The sequence below is a fragment of the Mustela nivalis genome, assembly GCF_964662115.1.
Source record: "Mustela nivalis genome assembly, chromosome: 2".
Taxonomy (NCBI): domain Eukaryota; kingdom Metazoa; phylum Chordata; class Mammalia; order Carnivora; family Mustelidae; genus Mustela; species Mustela nivalis.
Window position 1 is genome coordinate 58,352,564 of NC_139021.1, and position 16,781 is coordinate 58,369,344.

Below are 16,781 nucleotides of genomic sequence, written 5' to 3' on the forward strand. Positions count from 1 at the left end.
CCTCTCAGCCTACTTGTAATCTCTGCCTGTCAAATAAATAAATAAAATCTTTAAAAAAATAAAATAAAATAAAATTCTTTTCTTTTCCTTACTTAAGTGTCATTCTTCTGATTCTTCTATTTTAATGTTTACTTCAGTTATCATTTTGAATTTCCAAGAACATATTTTTTCAGATTATGACTTTTGAAATAGCATCCAGTTCTTGTTTTATGTGTTTGCAGTTTTCTACTTTTATTTGACCATCAGCAGTTAGTTCTCATCCTCACTAACTGTCTAGATTTTTGAACATGGGGACAGGTACATAGGTTACCAATGTATGCAGCTGTTGGGTCAGTCTGCATGCTCGTTACATTTTCTGGACAATCACACACAGATCTGGTATGGACGATTCCTTGTTTCTTTGGCCCAGACAGCTTTGTGGAGTCCGGTCTCAGTGTGCACACCTGGAGCTGACATCTCCATCATGGCAAATTTCTGGATCTCTTTGAATGGCTGAGGGGAATGCTTCTGGAAACCCACTCCCTGGGTCTGCTTGTGAATGTTGATGATGTTTTCCTTGGTCACCATCTCATTGATGACCCTTCTTCTGGCCACCCTTTACAGAATCCATTCTGCCAGGCCCTGGTTGGAAAGGAAGCAACATCCAGTTATTCTTAAAGGGTACAATATGTTCTCTCAACTCTGACTAATGATAATTAAAAAACAACAACAACAACAAAAGACAAGCAAACAAACTTTGGTTCCTTGCATTGTTTCTATCTGATCTTAGTCCTGTTTCTTTTTCTTTTCATTTTTTTAAAGGCTTTATTTGTTTGTCATAGAGAAAGAGAGAGAGAACATGAGGGGGGTGAGGGGCAGAGGGAGAAGCGGGCTCCCTGCTGAGCAAAGAGCCCGATGCAGGACTTGATCCCAGGACCCTGGAATCACCACCTGAGCTGAAGGCAAATGCCTAACCGACTGAGCCACCCAGGTGTCCTTTTTTTTTTTAATTTTTTTGGTCTTTTTTTTTTTTTTTTTTTCTTTTGTGTTAGATGCCTTCTTCTTGTGTTTGGGAGGCACACAAAGCTGACTAGGTCTCTGCATGGGTGTGGCTAATTGACATGGAGGATTTACTATAGCAAAATGAAAATAAGCCTGGGTATTATTGATATTTTTGTTCAGTAACTCCAACAATATATATAAATTGCTTTTTGAGGCACCTTAGTGTCTCAGTCAGTTAAGTGTTTGCCTCCAGCTCAGGTGATAATCCCAGGGTCCTGGGATCAAGTCCCACATTGGGGTCCTTGCTCAGTGCAGAGTCCACTTCTCTCTCTCTCCCTCTGTCTCTCAACCCGTTCATGCTCTCTCTATCTCTGTCTTTCTCAAATAAATAAATAAAAATTTTGGGGCACCTGGGTGGCTCAGTCAGTTAAGCATCTACCTTTGGCTCAAGTCATGATCCCAGGGACCTGAATCAAGTCCCACATCGGGCTCCCTGGTCAGTGGGGAGCCTGCTACTCCCTCTGCTCTCTCCTCCCACTCATTTTTGCGTGCTTTCTCTCTCACTCTCTCTCTCTCAAAAAAATAAATAAAATCTTTAAAAATTTAAAAAAATCTTTAATGAATAAATAAATAAATAGAATTGCTTCTCTGCAGCCAACCAGGTTCTCAGGAGAAACCTGGTTGTCAACTCTCCTGCCACACTTCCAGGAGCTAGGCAAGACGATTAATTAGGATATTAATTAAAATAGGAAACTATCTGCTGAAGAGATCTAGAAGTGCAGTGGCTTGAAATAGTTTTCTTTCACATAACTATCAAGGTTGGGTAAGTGGTCTGCTCATCTCCACCCAGTCATTTTAGGAATTCGGTTTTCTTCTGTCTGGGTACATATTATAGGGCATTGGTTCTCAATGGACCTGGACCAACAGCATCAGCATCACCTAGAGTATTGTTAGAAATGCAGATTTTCAGGCCTACCTCAGACATAGGGAGTCAGCTACTTTGGGAATGGGGCTTAGTGTTCTCATAAACCCTGAGGTGATTTTGATCCATGTCAAGGTGTAAGAATCACTACCCACAGGCATTGTCCTTTTCTTTGTGGTTGAAACAGAGTGTCAGAGGAGCCTATGGTCCCTCTCAGGAAAGGGGAAGAGCCAGGAGCAGCTCAGGTGCAAAATGTGTTTTCATGGTTTTTTGGTGAGAGCTTAGTGTTCTGGATCACACTGCAGTGGGGTTGGGAACCATGCTGCCTGCCTGACATCCCACTTGCCCAACCACAAATTTGATTATCATGGAAAAAGAGAGAATGAATTTTGATGGATCACTAGCAGTCAGCCAGAGAGAGGGAAGAGTTTGGTGCATGTGTCAGTCATGGTTTACTTCCACCCAAGCCTATGTTGTCAGCCCTTTACCTATACCTACACCGCATCTAGTATTACTGAGCCCTGGGCCTCCCTGGGTCACTCTCCCCAGAGAATAAACCTTCCATCTCTTTGAGGGGCTGAGCAAAAGAGAATTGCTCAGCTGTTTGCTGCAGGGTGAAAAACTAATTTAATGGTTCGTTATACAGATTTTCAGTCAGTTCTTCTGTTGTAAGCCTGATGCCTTATGTCCTCTAAATACTTTCAGACCTTCGTTTCTGAGCTGGGCCACCACTCTTCTTGTTAGATCAGCTCATTTTTCACTGGGCCATGTGGGATCAGCTTCCTCAGCTCGTTAAGTTATTGCTTCTCCATCCACTGTATGTATTCTTGACTTTCTTAATCATTATTGTCTCTTCCATTTGTCTTTGGGAGCTTATGTCTTTTAAAATTTTTACTTCATTATAATGGGATTTTGGTGGGACAGGAGATAAATGGGTGTGTTCAATCTGCCATTTTTATTTTATTTTTAAATTTTATTTTAATTTTTGAAAGATTATTTATTTTACAGAGAAAGAGAGCACGGTGGGAGGGGCAGAAGGAGAGGGAGACAGGATCACAAGCAGTCTCCATGCTGAGCATGGAACCTGACACAGGGCTCAATCTCATGACCCTGACATCACGACCTGAGCCAAAACCAAGAGTTGGATACATAACCAACTGTACCACCCAGGCACCCTTCGATCTGCCATTTTTAATCAGAAGTACAAGTTTGAGAAATTGCAACTTTTATATTTAGGCAAAAAGTCTATTATGGAACATTAGAGGGCTCTCTGAGTAAAAAAAAAAAAAAAAAAAATTTAGGCAAAAAGTCTATTATGGAACATTAGAGGGCTCTCTGAGTAAAAAAAAAAAAAAAAAAAAAAAAAAAGGAAAACCTTCACACACAAACAGAGATGGTTAAAGGTGGAAAGTAAAATTAATTGTATTAATTCAGGGCGCCTGGGTGGCTCAGTGGGTTGAGCCACTGCCTTCGGCTCAGGTCATGATCTCAGGGTCCTGGGATCCAGTCCCGCATCGGGCTCTCTGCTCAGCAGGGAGCCTGCTTCTCTCTCTCTGCCTGACTCTCAGTCTACTTGTGATCTCTCTCTGTAAAATGAATAAATAAAATCTTTAAAAAAAATTTTTAAAAATTGTATTAATTCAAACTTAAGTTAGCTAAATTCATTGAAATATGATTTGAAAAAGAGACACCTAGTTTGAGTACTGAATTAACACTACCTTTCATTTTCTCTTTTAAGTAGGGACAGATAAACTTTTTCTGTAAAGAGCCAGATATAAAACGTTCTTAATCTGGGGGAGCCTTACAGTCTCTATTGCCACTACTTAACTCTGCAGATGCATAAAAGCAGGCATTGGCAATATGTAAATGAAAGGGCATGATTTTTTTTTTTTTTAACATTACTTACAGAAACAGGCAGCTGGCCATTTTGTCTCACAGGCCCTAGTTGGCTAGCCCAGTTTGAAAGCACTGAAAACTATTTTTTTAGACATTGGGCCATCAATGATCCTTTCAAGAGAACATTTGAGATCTCAGAATTAAGAAAATAGGGGTGCCTGGCTGGCTCAGTCATTGGGGCATGTGACTCTTGATTTCAGGGTTGCGAGTTCAAGTTCCACATTGGGTGTAGAGACTACTTAAAAGTAAAATCTTGAGAAAAATTAAGTCAATGTTTAAAAAATGATCAGTTGGGGAAAAAAAGATCAATTAATGATTAAAGATATAGAGGGAAATTAGCAGTGTACATGACCTTTCTTATATCAGAAATCTTACAACCTAGGTCGGAATTGGAGCCTTTGGTTCCACCTACAGAGTCTCTCTGTATCTAAGTCCTTGTGCCTTAATGTTTTTCAAAATATGCTCCATGGATGTACTCCTTGCCCAAAAATTCCTATGGTCATATGAATTTGAAACAGAGCATGTCCTGTTCGTTCTTGGAGATACCATCTACACTGCTAGAAGAAAGGCTCGGAGAAATCCTGCAATAAAACAGTTTTAACTTTATTGAACACACAGCTTCTTAGATATATTTAATCAAAGGTTCCTTCCCTCTCATAGCAGCTATTAACGTCTATTGAAATGATTCCATCGAATTAGAGTTCATGATATTTTGGATCAGCCCTATTTATGGTCTGGAATTTGGGAATTTATAGGTCAAAGTTTCCATACTTGATATTGTTAATCCTGTTTTAGACTGGTTCTGGCTTTGTATTCTGAGTTTAGACAATCCAAGGGCAATTCTGACAGCATTCATTAAACCTGCTTCAAAAAGGAATGCTGGGAAAACTGTGACCTTATAGGATCTAGTGAGGAGTGTTTTCATTCCTTTAGTCTATAAGGAGAGAGAAGACAGACACTCACTGAATGTAAGTAGTAAAGTGGCACTAGCATGGGAGTGGATGGGAGGAGTTAGAGCATTTCTGACTTTAGGGTATTAAATAAACCAACAACTAGTGTAAGGAAATTGACTAGCCCCACAGCCCAGAGACCACTTCTCACTGTTTTGGGCTGCCCTACACAAAAGCCCCGGCTGAGGGCCTAGTGGCGCTGGAAATCCAGTGCATCTTCTGCTCACTCCCTTTTCCTTGGCATAAAGATGATTTCTAATCAATAACACTTGTGTTTATGGAGCTTTGTCCACCCAGAGGGGTAACTTAAAAAATTCTCCTGTAGACACTTGTGACATAGTAAGAAATACATATTTGGTCTCTGCCTCCAGTTTCTTTTCTTTTCTTTTTTTTTTTTTTTTAAGATTTTATTTATTTATTTGACAGAGAGAGAGATCACAAGCAGGCAGCGAGGCAGGAAGAGAGAGGAGGAAGCAGGCTCTCCAAAGAGCAAAGAGCCCAATGCGGGGCTCGATCCCAGGACGCTGGGATCATGACCTGAGCGGAAGGCAGAGGCTTAACCCACTGAGCCACCCAGGCACCCTCTGCCTCCAGTTTCTGACCCAGAGCTCCTAAAATCCTTGTAATTTCCTGAGTGATAGGGGAGAGAGGAGCATTTTCTTGTTATAGTATCTAGTCTTCCCTGACATTAGAGCTTCTAAGATCCTTGGAATCGCCACAGGGTAGAGGAAAAAGATCCTACACCTACAAATGACAGTGAGGCCTGCCAGTGTATTAAATTTGGTGCCTCTGTGCCCCACTGACACTGTGTGGGGCCAGCCAACTTATAGTTTGGAAAGAGGATGAAAGGTTCAGGGATGAGGAAACTTTGGTTGCTGGATGACACATGGTTCCCAGTGGGTAGAACAGCATCTGTGCTGCAATCATTTACTGAAGGTGAAAGTTAGCAGTGGAATTTAGAGATGGCTGCAACTCCTTGGACGTTGGTTTATTGGAGCCATAAGAGAATGCAAACCAATAAACAAAAGGTAAAATATACAGTTTCTTGGTTACTGTTATCCATAATCACTAAAATGGAATTAGAGAGTACTGGATCAAACTTCGATGCTAGACCAGGCTCCGATTTCTGTTTGATCTGAGCTTAGGCCTCTGACTTCAGTGGCCCCCTCAAGGGAAAAACTGCAGGCACAACGCACAGTACCTCTAAGACCTCTGGCCCACAGCAAGACAGTCCATATTGAGGAAGGGGTGGTGAAAAACCAGGAAACTACTGAAAGCAGGAGTACAGTGTGGCAGAGTGCTATTTTGTGGGTGGGTATCATCAGCTTCTTGAAGAACCTTGATGAAAATGGATTTTCAGAATAATTTAGAGGGAGTGCCTTTGGTTTTGGATGTTGTAAATGGAGGGGCATGTTTGGGTTCAGAGGGGACCTGCAGCTACTACTGAACAATCACGGATGGCTCTACATGGTCCAAACACTTGTTCCTGAGGGAAGAGCCAGCCTTGGGGGCTAGAAAAGAGCCACTGCAAGATCTGTTGAGCCCGAGAAGGGTGACTACCCAGCTCTCTCTATAAACGCAAGTGGAACACCACGGATGAAGCCACTGATGCCTTTCATATACAAGACATGAGGGACTGGTTTCGTGATAATTAGGATATTCACCTACTGAATCTGCCCATTATCCAAATTCTGGTAAATGCCGTGGTTGAGGGACCCACTCTTGCTAGGGCATCCCATATAACATTAGTGCTACACAACTGAGCAACAGTCTGGAAACCTTGTGGACTTTGCTGTCTTAGCTTCTCCTCATGGGTCTTACAGATGCTTATAAAAACATTAGGTTAATGAACAAGAGAATGGGAGAGGCTAAGGGAAGAATCAAGGACTGGTTTTAGGAAAATGAAAAGTTTAAGATGGTTATTAAGAAATAAGGTGAATCGAGGAAAGAAACATTGATAAGGGTGAATAAAAGACACAAGAGGAAAGTTAGAGTGCCTGGCTGGCTCAGTGGGAAGAGCATGAGACTCTTGATCTCAGGATCATGAGTTCAAGCCCCATGTTGGGTGTAGTGATTACTAAAATACATACATACATACATACATACATACATACATTTGTTAAAAAAAGATAAAAGAGGACAGTCAGAGGACCCATTCCAGCAAGGTTAAAGTCATTAGATGTTTATTTAAACATGGATTAATAAAACATATTGATAGGCTTAAAACACAGGTCTTACTACTGCACTGTCACTAAAAGGTTGAGCAGGCTGATGAGACCCCTACTACTCTCCCATCATTAAAAAGCCCCAAACAAGTCAGCTCCATTTACCTCAATGGGGTTATTTTTAAAGTGTGAAAGCAAGATTACAATGAGAAATTGGACATGCATTCACTGGGGGGAAATGGGCTTATTAGTCAAGAAAAAGACTGACAAAAGGGCCAGGGTTCCTCTGCTTGACCTATCACTGAAAACCCAAAGACTTATACACAAAAGTGGGTAAAATGGTCAGGGGATGGAGAGAAGTTCCCTAGATTCTTTGTAATGGGAGCCTAATGCACTGTGTACTAACCATATCAGGGAAGTTTTGCCAGGAGGGCTACAAGTAGGCTGAGACAATGCAGAAATGTAGGCATTGTTAGGATTACGAAAGTCACAGTGTTCCTCTTTCTTCCTTCCTTCCTTTGAGAGTGCAACCAAGCATGGGGGCAGGCGGGGGGTCGGTGTATTGGGGGGTTGGGGGGGAGAAGAGGCATAAGGAGAGAGGGAGAGAGAATCTCCAGATTCCCATTGAGCGTAGAGATGCATGTGGGGCTCGATCCCAGGACTCTGAGATCATACTCTGAGCCAAAAATCAAGAGCTGGAAGCTCAATCGACTGAGCTACTCATGTGCCCAAGATGGGAGTGATAAAGCAGGATTCTGTAAAGAGATCTTGTCCCTTTACCTTCCACACGGCTTAGCCTGTGGTGGTCCTGTGAGTGTGGCTCTCAGAAAGGTCAAGGGTCTGCTCCACAGTGCAGCTGCAAGCAAACTCAGGAGTTAGAAGTATAGGTTCGCAAAGGTTGGAACAGCTTTTAGCGGGAGTGTTAAGCTTGGTTCAAACTCAGTAAGGGTTAGAAGTTAAAGCTGAGGTAGAGATTGAAAAGAGAAGAGAGTGTCAATAGCCAAGCTTTAAGGTTGCAGTGGTTTATCTTCTACCAACATCCAGGACAGCCCTTGGGAGAAGATACCCCAAGGGCAGAGGAAGACCAGCTGGGGGTAGCTCTAGGCTTCCAGGCCGGCAGATGCAGGATAAAAGTGGTATATCAGGGCACCTGGGTGGCTCAGATGGTTAAGCATCTGCCTTCCTAGGGATCCAGGCCCAAGTGGGGTTCCCTGCTCAGCTGGGAGTTGGCTTCTCCCTCTCCCTCTGCCTCCTGCTCTGCCTGCTTGTGCTCTCTGTCTCTCTCTCTGTCAAATACATAAAATCTTAAAAAAAAAAAAAAGTGGGAAATCAGATTTTAAGAAATTGTGTGTGTGTGTGTTGGAAGGCAGTAGGCAGTATGGAGAGAGTAACAATAGCAATACGGGCTCGTGGAGCAGACAAGGATGTGGAGAAGCACTAGACAGTTTCTTATTACACTGGCATGTTCACCGTCCCTGGCAGGTGCAGAACTGGGAAAAAAATATTTTTCCTTTACCCTTCTAAGTTTTCGACTGGCACCCCTGTAACAAAAGACAAATTAATAAGAGAAGAACATACAGATTTATTTAATAGAAGTTTTATGTGGTGCAGACTCCTTCCCAAAGAAGTGAAGACCCGAAAAACAATTAAGCCTGCTTGCTGTTATGCTAGGTTCGATGAAGAGTTGCCAGATGATGACGGGACAAAGGTTATGAGGTAAGTGTAGTGAAACTGATGAAAACTTGGTGAAGCCTGTTCATGCAGATTCCTCTCTGGGTCCCTTCATCTTTGGTGACAAGAATACTCCTTTTCTCTAGGTATAGGGAGGACGCTTCTCACATGAGGGTTTTATTTCCTATTTCAGGGGAAGGTCGGAAAGTCCTGCACATTTTCTCAAATTTCTTCAGTTTAAAATATTCCATATGCCAGTGGGTTCTATTTTGGGATAACATGTTCTAGATCCTGTCACGGGTATATATGTTGAATAGATGATCAAATGGCTTGAGCCTGCAGGTGATGCTGGGCTGTGACTGGGAGAAAAAGGAACCACCCTTGCTTGGGGCAGCCTTGTTTGGCTGCTTTCTGTGGTCCCTCCCTAGGTCTCTTCTCACTTCCTCACTGGCAGCATGGCCCACTTCCAACTGTGCCATGTCCCAGAAAAGGGGCATTGTGAGGTGTTCCAATTGCACATGAGTTCTGGAAGTTTCCTCCTGCTTCCAACCCACCTGTTTGTCTCTTCTGCTGCTGCAACTGCTAACTCCTTTAACTTGCCCAAAGCCTCCACTTGACCTGGGGAGGAGAGTAGACTAGGAAAGAATATGAAGCCCTCTTTCTCTTGAACCTGGTTTTCGTGATCTCCATAACTCAGGTGTGCAACTGCCCTCAGTGGGCAAGGAAAATATTAGATGTGTGAAATCAGCTGCCGTGATTCATGTGGACCCAGGTATCCATGGAAGGAAATGTTCAATGTCACTTTTATTTTAACACAGCAACAAGACAGTGAAGAGACAAGATGGTATGTTTCAGAGAACGTATGGAGTTTTAAAATCTGACTTTGAAATTCTTTGATGACACATGCCTTCCACAGAGAGATGGGGGCAAGTTTCTACCCCTTGAATCTGAGCCCTATAGAACATGGCAGCATTCACAGCATATCTGTGCCAGCTTGCGAGCCCAGCCCTTAAAAATCTGATGTCTCGGGGCGCCTGGGTGGCTCAGTGGGTTAAGCCGCTGCCTTCGGTTCGGGTCATGATCTCAGGGTCCTGGGATCGAGTCCCGTATCGGGCTCTCTGCTCAGCGGGAAGCCTGCTTCCCTATCTCTCTCTCTCTCTGGCTGCCTCTCCATCTACTTGTGATTTCTCTCTGTCAAATTAGTAAATAAAATCTTAAAAAAAAAAAAAATCTGATGTCTTTGACATACCTGGGTGGCTCAGTTGGTAGAGTATGCAACTCTGGATCTCAGGGTCGTTGAGTTCAAGCCCCATGTTGGGCACAGAGCTTACGTGTAGGGAAAAGGCAAACTGATGTTGTTGACTTCCTGTTTCTTAGAACCCAGCCACTACACTGTGAGAAAGCCAAGCAGCTAGAGAGAGGCCGTAGATAGGTGTTCTGACTGACAGTCCCAGCTGACAGCCAGCAGCAACCACAGGTGTGAGTAAGCACACCCTTACACAGGCTCAGCCTATGAGTTGCTCTAGCTACTTCTGCATGGAGCAGAGACCAGCTCGTGAGCCTTGCCCAAACTGCTTGAACTAAATAAATTGCTGATTGTTTTAGACCACTAGATTTTAAGATGGTTATTGCAATACAGTATATTATTAATGCAGAATGTCATTGACAGTTACCAAAGAGAGGAAAGAATGAGAAGGTATAAATAGCCGACATGCTTAGTTTTTTTTATCCTTCCTTTACAAACGGGAAGGAAAAGAATGTTCTATGAATAATGAAGTCTTTGGAAAAGTCAGGGGTGAGGTACAATAAGGAAAGAGGGAGAAATGATTGCTAAGATGATGCCTTTCAAAATAGTCACAATTAAAAAGTATTTGAAGAAGTCATAACTTATTTAAGAAACAACACCTGCCATCCTCCCCACCCCTCTTGCTTTGGAGATGTTACAAATTTATTTCCATTGCAAAGAAATTTAAACAATTATGAAGAAGGCACAGTTTCAGTCTTTGTTAGCGATATGTAGTTTAAGGAAAAGTATCAGAAAGTTAGGGTAAATATGGTGGGATAAAGCCAAATTTATAGATTCAATCTATGGAATGTTTTCCCATACCACCAACCAATTCTCTGATTCTCTGGACTCTGACTCCTGGACAACATAGTTTTTCTTTATTCTACTACTCACACCAACACACCAAGCAATTCTGACTTGAATACCATGGGCTTAGTGTAGACCCTACAGGTTAAGATCTCAGTCCCACAAAACTGCGTCACTCCCCCCACTTCACATGTTAATTGAAAGACCAGATTTTCACCAGTGTTTCTGACTGACTGGGTAAAAATCAAGGGTTTCCATACCCTTTCCCCAGGCTCAATAATTTGCTAGAGTGACTCACAGGAAAACATTTACTTACTAGAATACAAGTTTATTACGAAAACATACATCTCAGATACAGTCAAAGTGAAGAGGTGCTTAGGACAAGGAATGGGGCACAAGGCGTAGAACTTCCTTGTCCTTCCCATGCATTGCACCTTGACAAGTCAGCAACCTGGACGCTCTCTTCTTCAGTTAGTTTTTTATGGAGGTTTCATTGTGTAGGCAGGAATGATTACATCATTGGCCATTGGTGATCTCTACCCCATCCCTAGAGGTCAAAAGGTGGGGCCAAAAGTCTCAACCCTCTAAGGTGTGGTTGGTTCCCTTAGCAACCTCTATCCTTAGGCTCTTTCCAAATGTCACCTCATTAACATAAACTCAGGTGTGGTTGAGAGGGACTTTTTATGAAAGCAAAAGACACTCCTTTCCACCTTTAATACTCTGCAGCTATTTCAGGATCTGGGAACAAAACCCAAATATAGTAAAAGGTGCTCCTATCACTCTTATCACTTAGGGATATTACAAGAATTTTAGGAGCATCATGCCACAAACCCTGGACAAATACAAAAATAAATATTTTGTATTATATCACAGTATTACATTCTCCCATCTCTAAAAACAAATGAAATGAATGAAACAAACAGAATTTTATTCCCCAGACATTCTACTGGTCAATGATAAACTAATAGTGGATCTGGAGTGAGCTTCCTAGGTTAGACATGAGCAAAATGAAAAAAAAAAAAAATCATTTTCAGGGATGCCTGGGTAGCTTAGTCTTGGTTAAGCATCTTGCTCAGGTCATGATCCAGGGTACGAGGATCCAGCCCCGTATCCATCTCTCTGCTCAGCGGGGAGCCTGCTTCTCCCACTCCCTCTGATTGTGCTCTCTCGCTCTTTCTCCCTCTCAAATATATAAAATCTTTAAAAAAAAATTAGGTCAATCATCACAGCAGAAGTAATAATATTAATTATAATAATAATACGAAAATGGAACATACCGTTCAAAAGACAGCCTACCCAGGATCGAAGGAAAATATCCATGAACATAAAAATTGTTTCTATGAGTGCATTGTACTGTAGATAAACATAGTACAAGTACATATTCAATAAAAGAACCCGGTTTGCAGATTATTAAACACAGATTGAAATGAAAAAGCAGATTGCAAAGCTATCTCATTTTGTATTTTGGCAAGTAAGTTTGAAATTGAGACATAATGCCAGTAAATAGCTAATAAATAAATTAGAATAAAAATATCCGACAGAACATAGGTGACTCAAATTTCTGGCATGGTAGAAAGTATAGATATATTCAAGAAAAAAAAAAACAGATTTTTTAGAGAGAAGATGATAGATATGAAGGAAAAAGAAAAGTCAATATAAGCATAATTCATTCTCTATTATTTATTCCAAAAATAGTTGTTGGACATTATGTTTCATGAGACTTAAAAGAACCTCTGCATACTTCATTAAATAAAATTTTGTTTTCTTACTCTTAATGATTATATTTACAACATAATTTATTTCTACTCATTTTTTTAGTACAGTTCAGACAGCTGACATCCTAATGTTGCAGAATTTCTTTTCCTTTGGTGCCCACGGTTCTTGGTCACACCACTTCAAAGAGTGAGGAGGTAGACCCGACAAAGAGTGGTGGGCAGCAAAGCAAAGTTTATTGAGCCATTATTCAAAGCTCCCAAGGAGGAGGGAGGGGACCCAAGAGGGTTGCTATTGGTGATTCTAAGTCTAGGGGTTTTTATGGGCTTGTTGGTGGGCTTTTTAAATCTGATTAATCCTCCATGAGTCTACTGCCAAATCAGGTTTTTGTCTTCTATCTATCATGTGGGAAGGGGTGGAGGGCTCCTTCCCGGGTGGTGTAAAATACTTTAAAGGGTTCTTTTTTTTTTTTTTTTTTTAAGATTTTGTTTATTTATTTGACAGACAGAGATCACAAGTAGGCAGAGAGGCAGACAGAGAGAGAGGGGGAAGCAGGCTCCCCACTGAGCAGAGAGCCCGATGCGGGGCTCAATCCCAGGACCCTGAGATCATGACCTGAGCGAAAGGCAGAGGCTTTAACCCACTGAGCCACCCAGGTGCCCCGGTGTAAAATACTTTAAAGGGTGGTTTCCCCTTCAGGTGGGGCCCCTTGTCCCTGCCTGCTTTCTTCCAACTATCCTTCATCACTAATAACAATTTTGTCAGCAGTATTATGGAAAAATTATTGAGTTCCAAACAATTTATTTGTGAGCACACAAATACACTGGGAGTTTTCCAGAATGCAATTCTACTAGAGGTAAAGGATTTGGAAATGTTTATTTCATGCATTTATTCATTCATTCCTCTGTAAGGAGGAGAAAGATTTCGCTGATTTTTTCCATTGTTCTGTGTCCCTGGGCCATAAATAGTACTCAGCATACAGTAGGTTCTCTGTAAATGTTTGTCAAATTCACCATCCATTCATTCAACAAGAACTTATTGATCACCATAGGTGGTTTCTGTTAGATGCTGAAGAAGCAAAGATAAGGAAGTCTTGTTCTTGTCTTTGAGGAGCTGAAGGTATACTGGAAGAAACACATACCCTGCAGTGATAAAAATAAGTCGAAATAAACATATAAAGGAGAGTAATTTATATAGTGGGCACTGGGGCTAGGTGAATTTTACAGGGAAACAGATGTTAAGAGAAGGATGTAATAATATACAAGAAAAGAGAGGGGGCTCCTGGATGGCTCATTTGGAAAAGCATGTGACTCTTGACCTTGAGATTGTGAGTTTGAGCCCCATGTAGGGCATAAAGATTGCTAAAAACAAAACAAAAACCCTATTTTTTTAAAAAAGATTTTATTTATTTATTTGACAGAGACACAGCGAGAGAAGGGAACACAAGCAGGATGAGTGAGAGAGGAAGAAGCAGGCTTCCTGCCGAGCAGCGAGCCCCATGCAGGGCTCGAACCCAGGACCTAGGGATCATGTGAGCCGAAGGCAGACACTTGATGACTGAACTACCCAGGCACCCCCCCACACACACACCGCAAAAACCTTTAAAAAATATATATGAAAGGAGAGGACATATTTGGAAGAGAAAACATGGCTTGTGCTTCTGAAATCTGTCCTATTCAAATTGCTCATACCTGACAAAGATGAATTTGAAAGTATATTTTTCTTATGTTTGAATATTTGACTCCATGGTACCTGCTGAAGATGCATTGATAAATCGATTGCTTTGTTTTAATCAGCTGCCTATAGGGCCAATCTTCTTTAGATATCTACTACTTTCAACTCCTATTGAAATATTTTATTTTAAAGTAAAATCTTCAGAAGATCATAGATTTATGTGTGGATTTCTGTGTCAGGTGATTTCATGTACTGATGCTATACACACACACACACACACACACACACACACACACACCTTGAGCAACTGAAAGTGATTTCAAGCTTAACAACAAATTTCTCTGATTATCATAGCTTGAAGGGGAGCAGAATATGTGACCCCCAAATATGCCACTTTGGGATGTAGATTATTTTGATTGAAGACAATCAAATCAAGACCCAGTGACTCAAGAAAGGCTTTATCTCTCTCTCAGCTAAATAATTTAGATATGGGGTCTGGCTCAGAGAAAGCTATAACTGGAGATATCTTTTATCTGAATGACTTATCTCTATGTCAGGACAAGCACCTAATTACCAAACATATGCTCTTCTTATCATCCTCTGAATCACCCTTCTCCCATTTGAAGCCCCAGGCTCCTATCTCATTTCTTTGCTTAGGATGGCATATAAACCTCGATTGTCTGACTTGTCCTTGGGTCTTTTGTGCTTATGGGGCTCCCAGAGGTATATGTAGCTAGTGTTTCTCTTGTTAATGTTTTATATCCATTTACCGTCCAAAGAATCTAGGAGGGTAAAGGAAAATTTTTCCTCCCCAACAGAATTTTATTTTATTTTATTTATTTTTTTTTTTGAAAGACTTTATTTATTTGTCAGAGAGAGCGAGTGAGAGCGAGCACAGGCAGACAGAGTGGAAGGCAGAGTCAGAGGGAGAAGCAGGCTCCCTGCGGAGCAAGGAGCCCGATGTGGGACTCGATCTCAGGACGCTGGGATCATGACCTGAGCCGAAGGCAGCTGCCTAACCAACTGAGCCACCCAGGCATCCCCCATTTCTTTTTTTTTTTTTTTTTTTCCTCCCCAACAGAATTTTTAAAAATCAGTCTATTTGGGGTTAAATGTAACATGCCCATGGTTCCTTAGCAAGTGGATAACTGAAGACTTAAAATCAGATACAAGAAAAAGTTACAGGGGCGCCCGGTTGGCTCAGTCGGTTAAGTGGCTGCCTTTGGCTCGGATCATGGTTTCAGGGTCCTGGGATCGAGTCTCGCATTTGGCTGCCTGCTCAGTGTGCAGCCCTCTTCTCCCTCTCCCTCTCCCTCTCCTTCTCCCCCTGCTCTTGCTCGCTTGTGCTCTCTCTCCAATAAATAAAATATTTAATAAAATAAAATAAAATAGAAAAAGTTACAATGGAGGCAAAGTTTTCAATTAACTTTAAATGTCTGAATCAGAGGGGATGAAATTTCTGACCACTCTAGAGTCTTTCAAAAGCATAAACTCATCCATTTATTCCAAATGCATTTACTTCCACCTCTTGCTGTTGGATGCTGGAGCCACAAAGATAAATGGACACAGAGCCTGCCCTGAAAAGATGCACTGTTTGGTGAGGAGAGATGGGCTCAATACGATTCAATATAGCTACAGTGCCAGAGAAGAGAGAGTCAGGAGACAGCTCAGAGGAGTCAGAAAATGCCTCTCAAGGAGCTGATTTTAGAATTATTTGAAGGATGATTTCTTCATCCAGTGAGGGGGGATGGAGTACTTCATCCAGTGAGAGGGTAAGAGCCTATGGGAAGACACAAAAGTGGTAGGCTTGTTTGGGGAACTGCTGGTTGATGCTAGGCTTGAGAAGCTAGAAGTCAATAGGACTAGTACAGATTTAGGGAGCATCAACATGTTAAGTGTGTGGGAATTGACAGAGGGAGGTAAAGAGGAGAAGGAGTTTAGGAAAGTTCTAAGAGGAAAATGTAGCAGTAGCTACTATAGTACCATATGCCAGGCCCAGTTTAAAGATATACAATCACAGTTAAATACATATCATCATATGTAATCTCTTGAACAAAAGGATAAACAGACGCACTGAATAAGTAACATGCCCATCCTGAAGTTAGCAAGTGGATAACCAGGCTTGCTTATGTAATTCTGGTTCCCTTGGCTTAACCACTAGGCTATTATTGTCTCCCCAGTTGTAGATAGAACTATCAGTTTTAGGTGATGACTGAAATCAGGCTTGGTAGAAGGAACCCTGGGAATAATAATGCAAATGGAGAATTTGTGAAAACAAAGTAATATTTCCAGACTTTATTGTCAAATTATTTTTGGTGCCATTCAGTAAGTGAAGGATTGGATTTCACTGGCTTAGTCATCTGGACATCTGTAACCCACATCAAAACCAGGACGGTTCAAGAAGTAATTCGAGTTTTCTGGCACTCTTACCTCAACAATCTAGGATCTAGGGCACTGTTCTAAGATGGTCCTCATTTTTTGTTCTAAGGATTTCTTTTTAATGAACCAATAGGATGTGTGTGTGTGTGTGTGTGTGTGTGTGTGTGTGTGTGTTTTGGTGGAGGATTGATTATGTTTGGCCACGCTGCCGATCTTGGACAGCAGGTGATTACTGATCACTAGTGTTTTCTGGGCGAGACAGTTGCAGTGACCCCCTCCTCTCCTCCCCCGCCCCCCTCCTCTCTGAGTCTGGAAAGGTGCAGGATCCGCTAAACCGT

General features: G+C 41.7%; 1 long non-coding RNA gene across 1 annotated transcript; it reads left to right on the forward strand.

Annotated features, from left to right (window-relative positions):
* Positions 1-8,582: 8,582 nt before the first annotated feature.
* On the forward strand, positions 8,583-14,277 carry LOC309859262. Its single transcript, XR_014308650.1, has 2 exons — positions 8,583-8,634; positions 13,811-14,277. It is a non-coding gene; the product is annotated as an uncharacterized lncRNA (long non-coding RNA).
* The last annotated feature ends 2,504 nt before the right edge of the window (positions 14,278-16,781 follow it).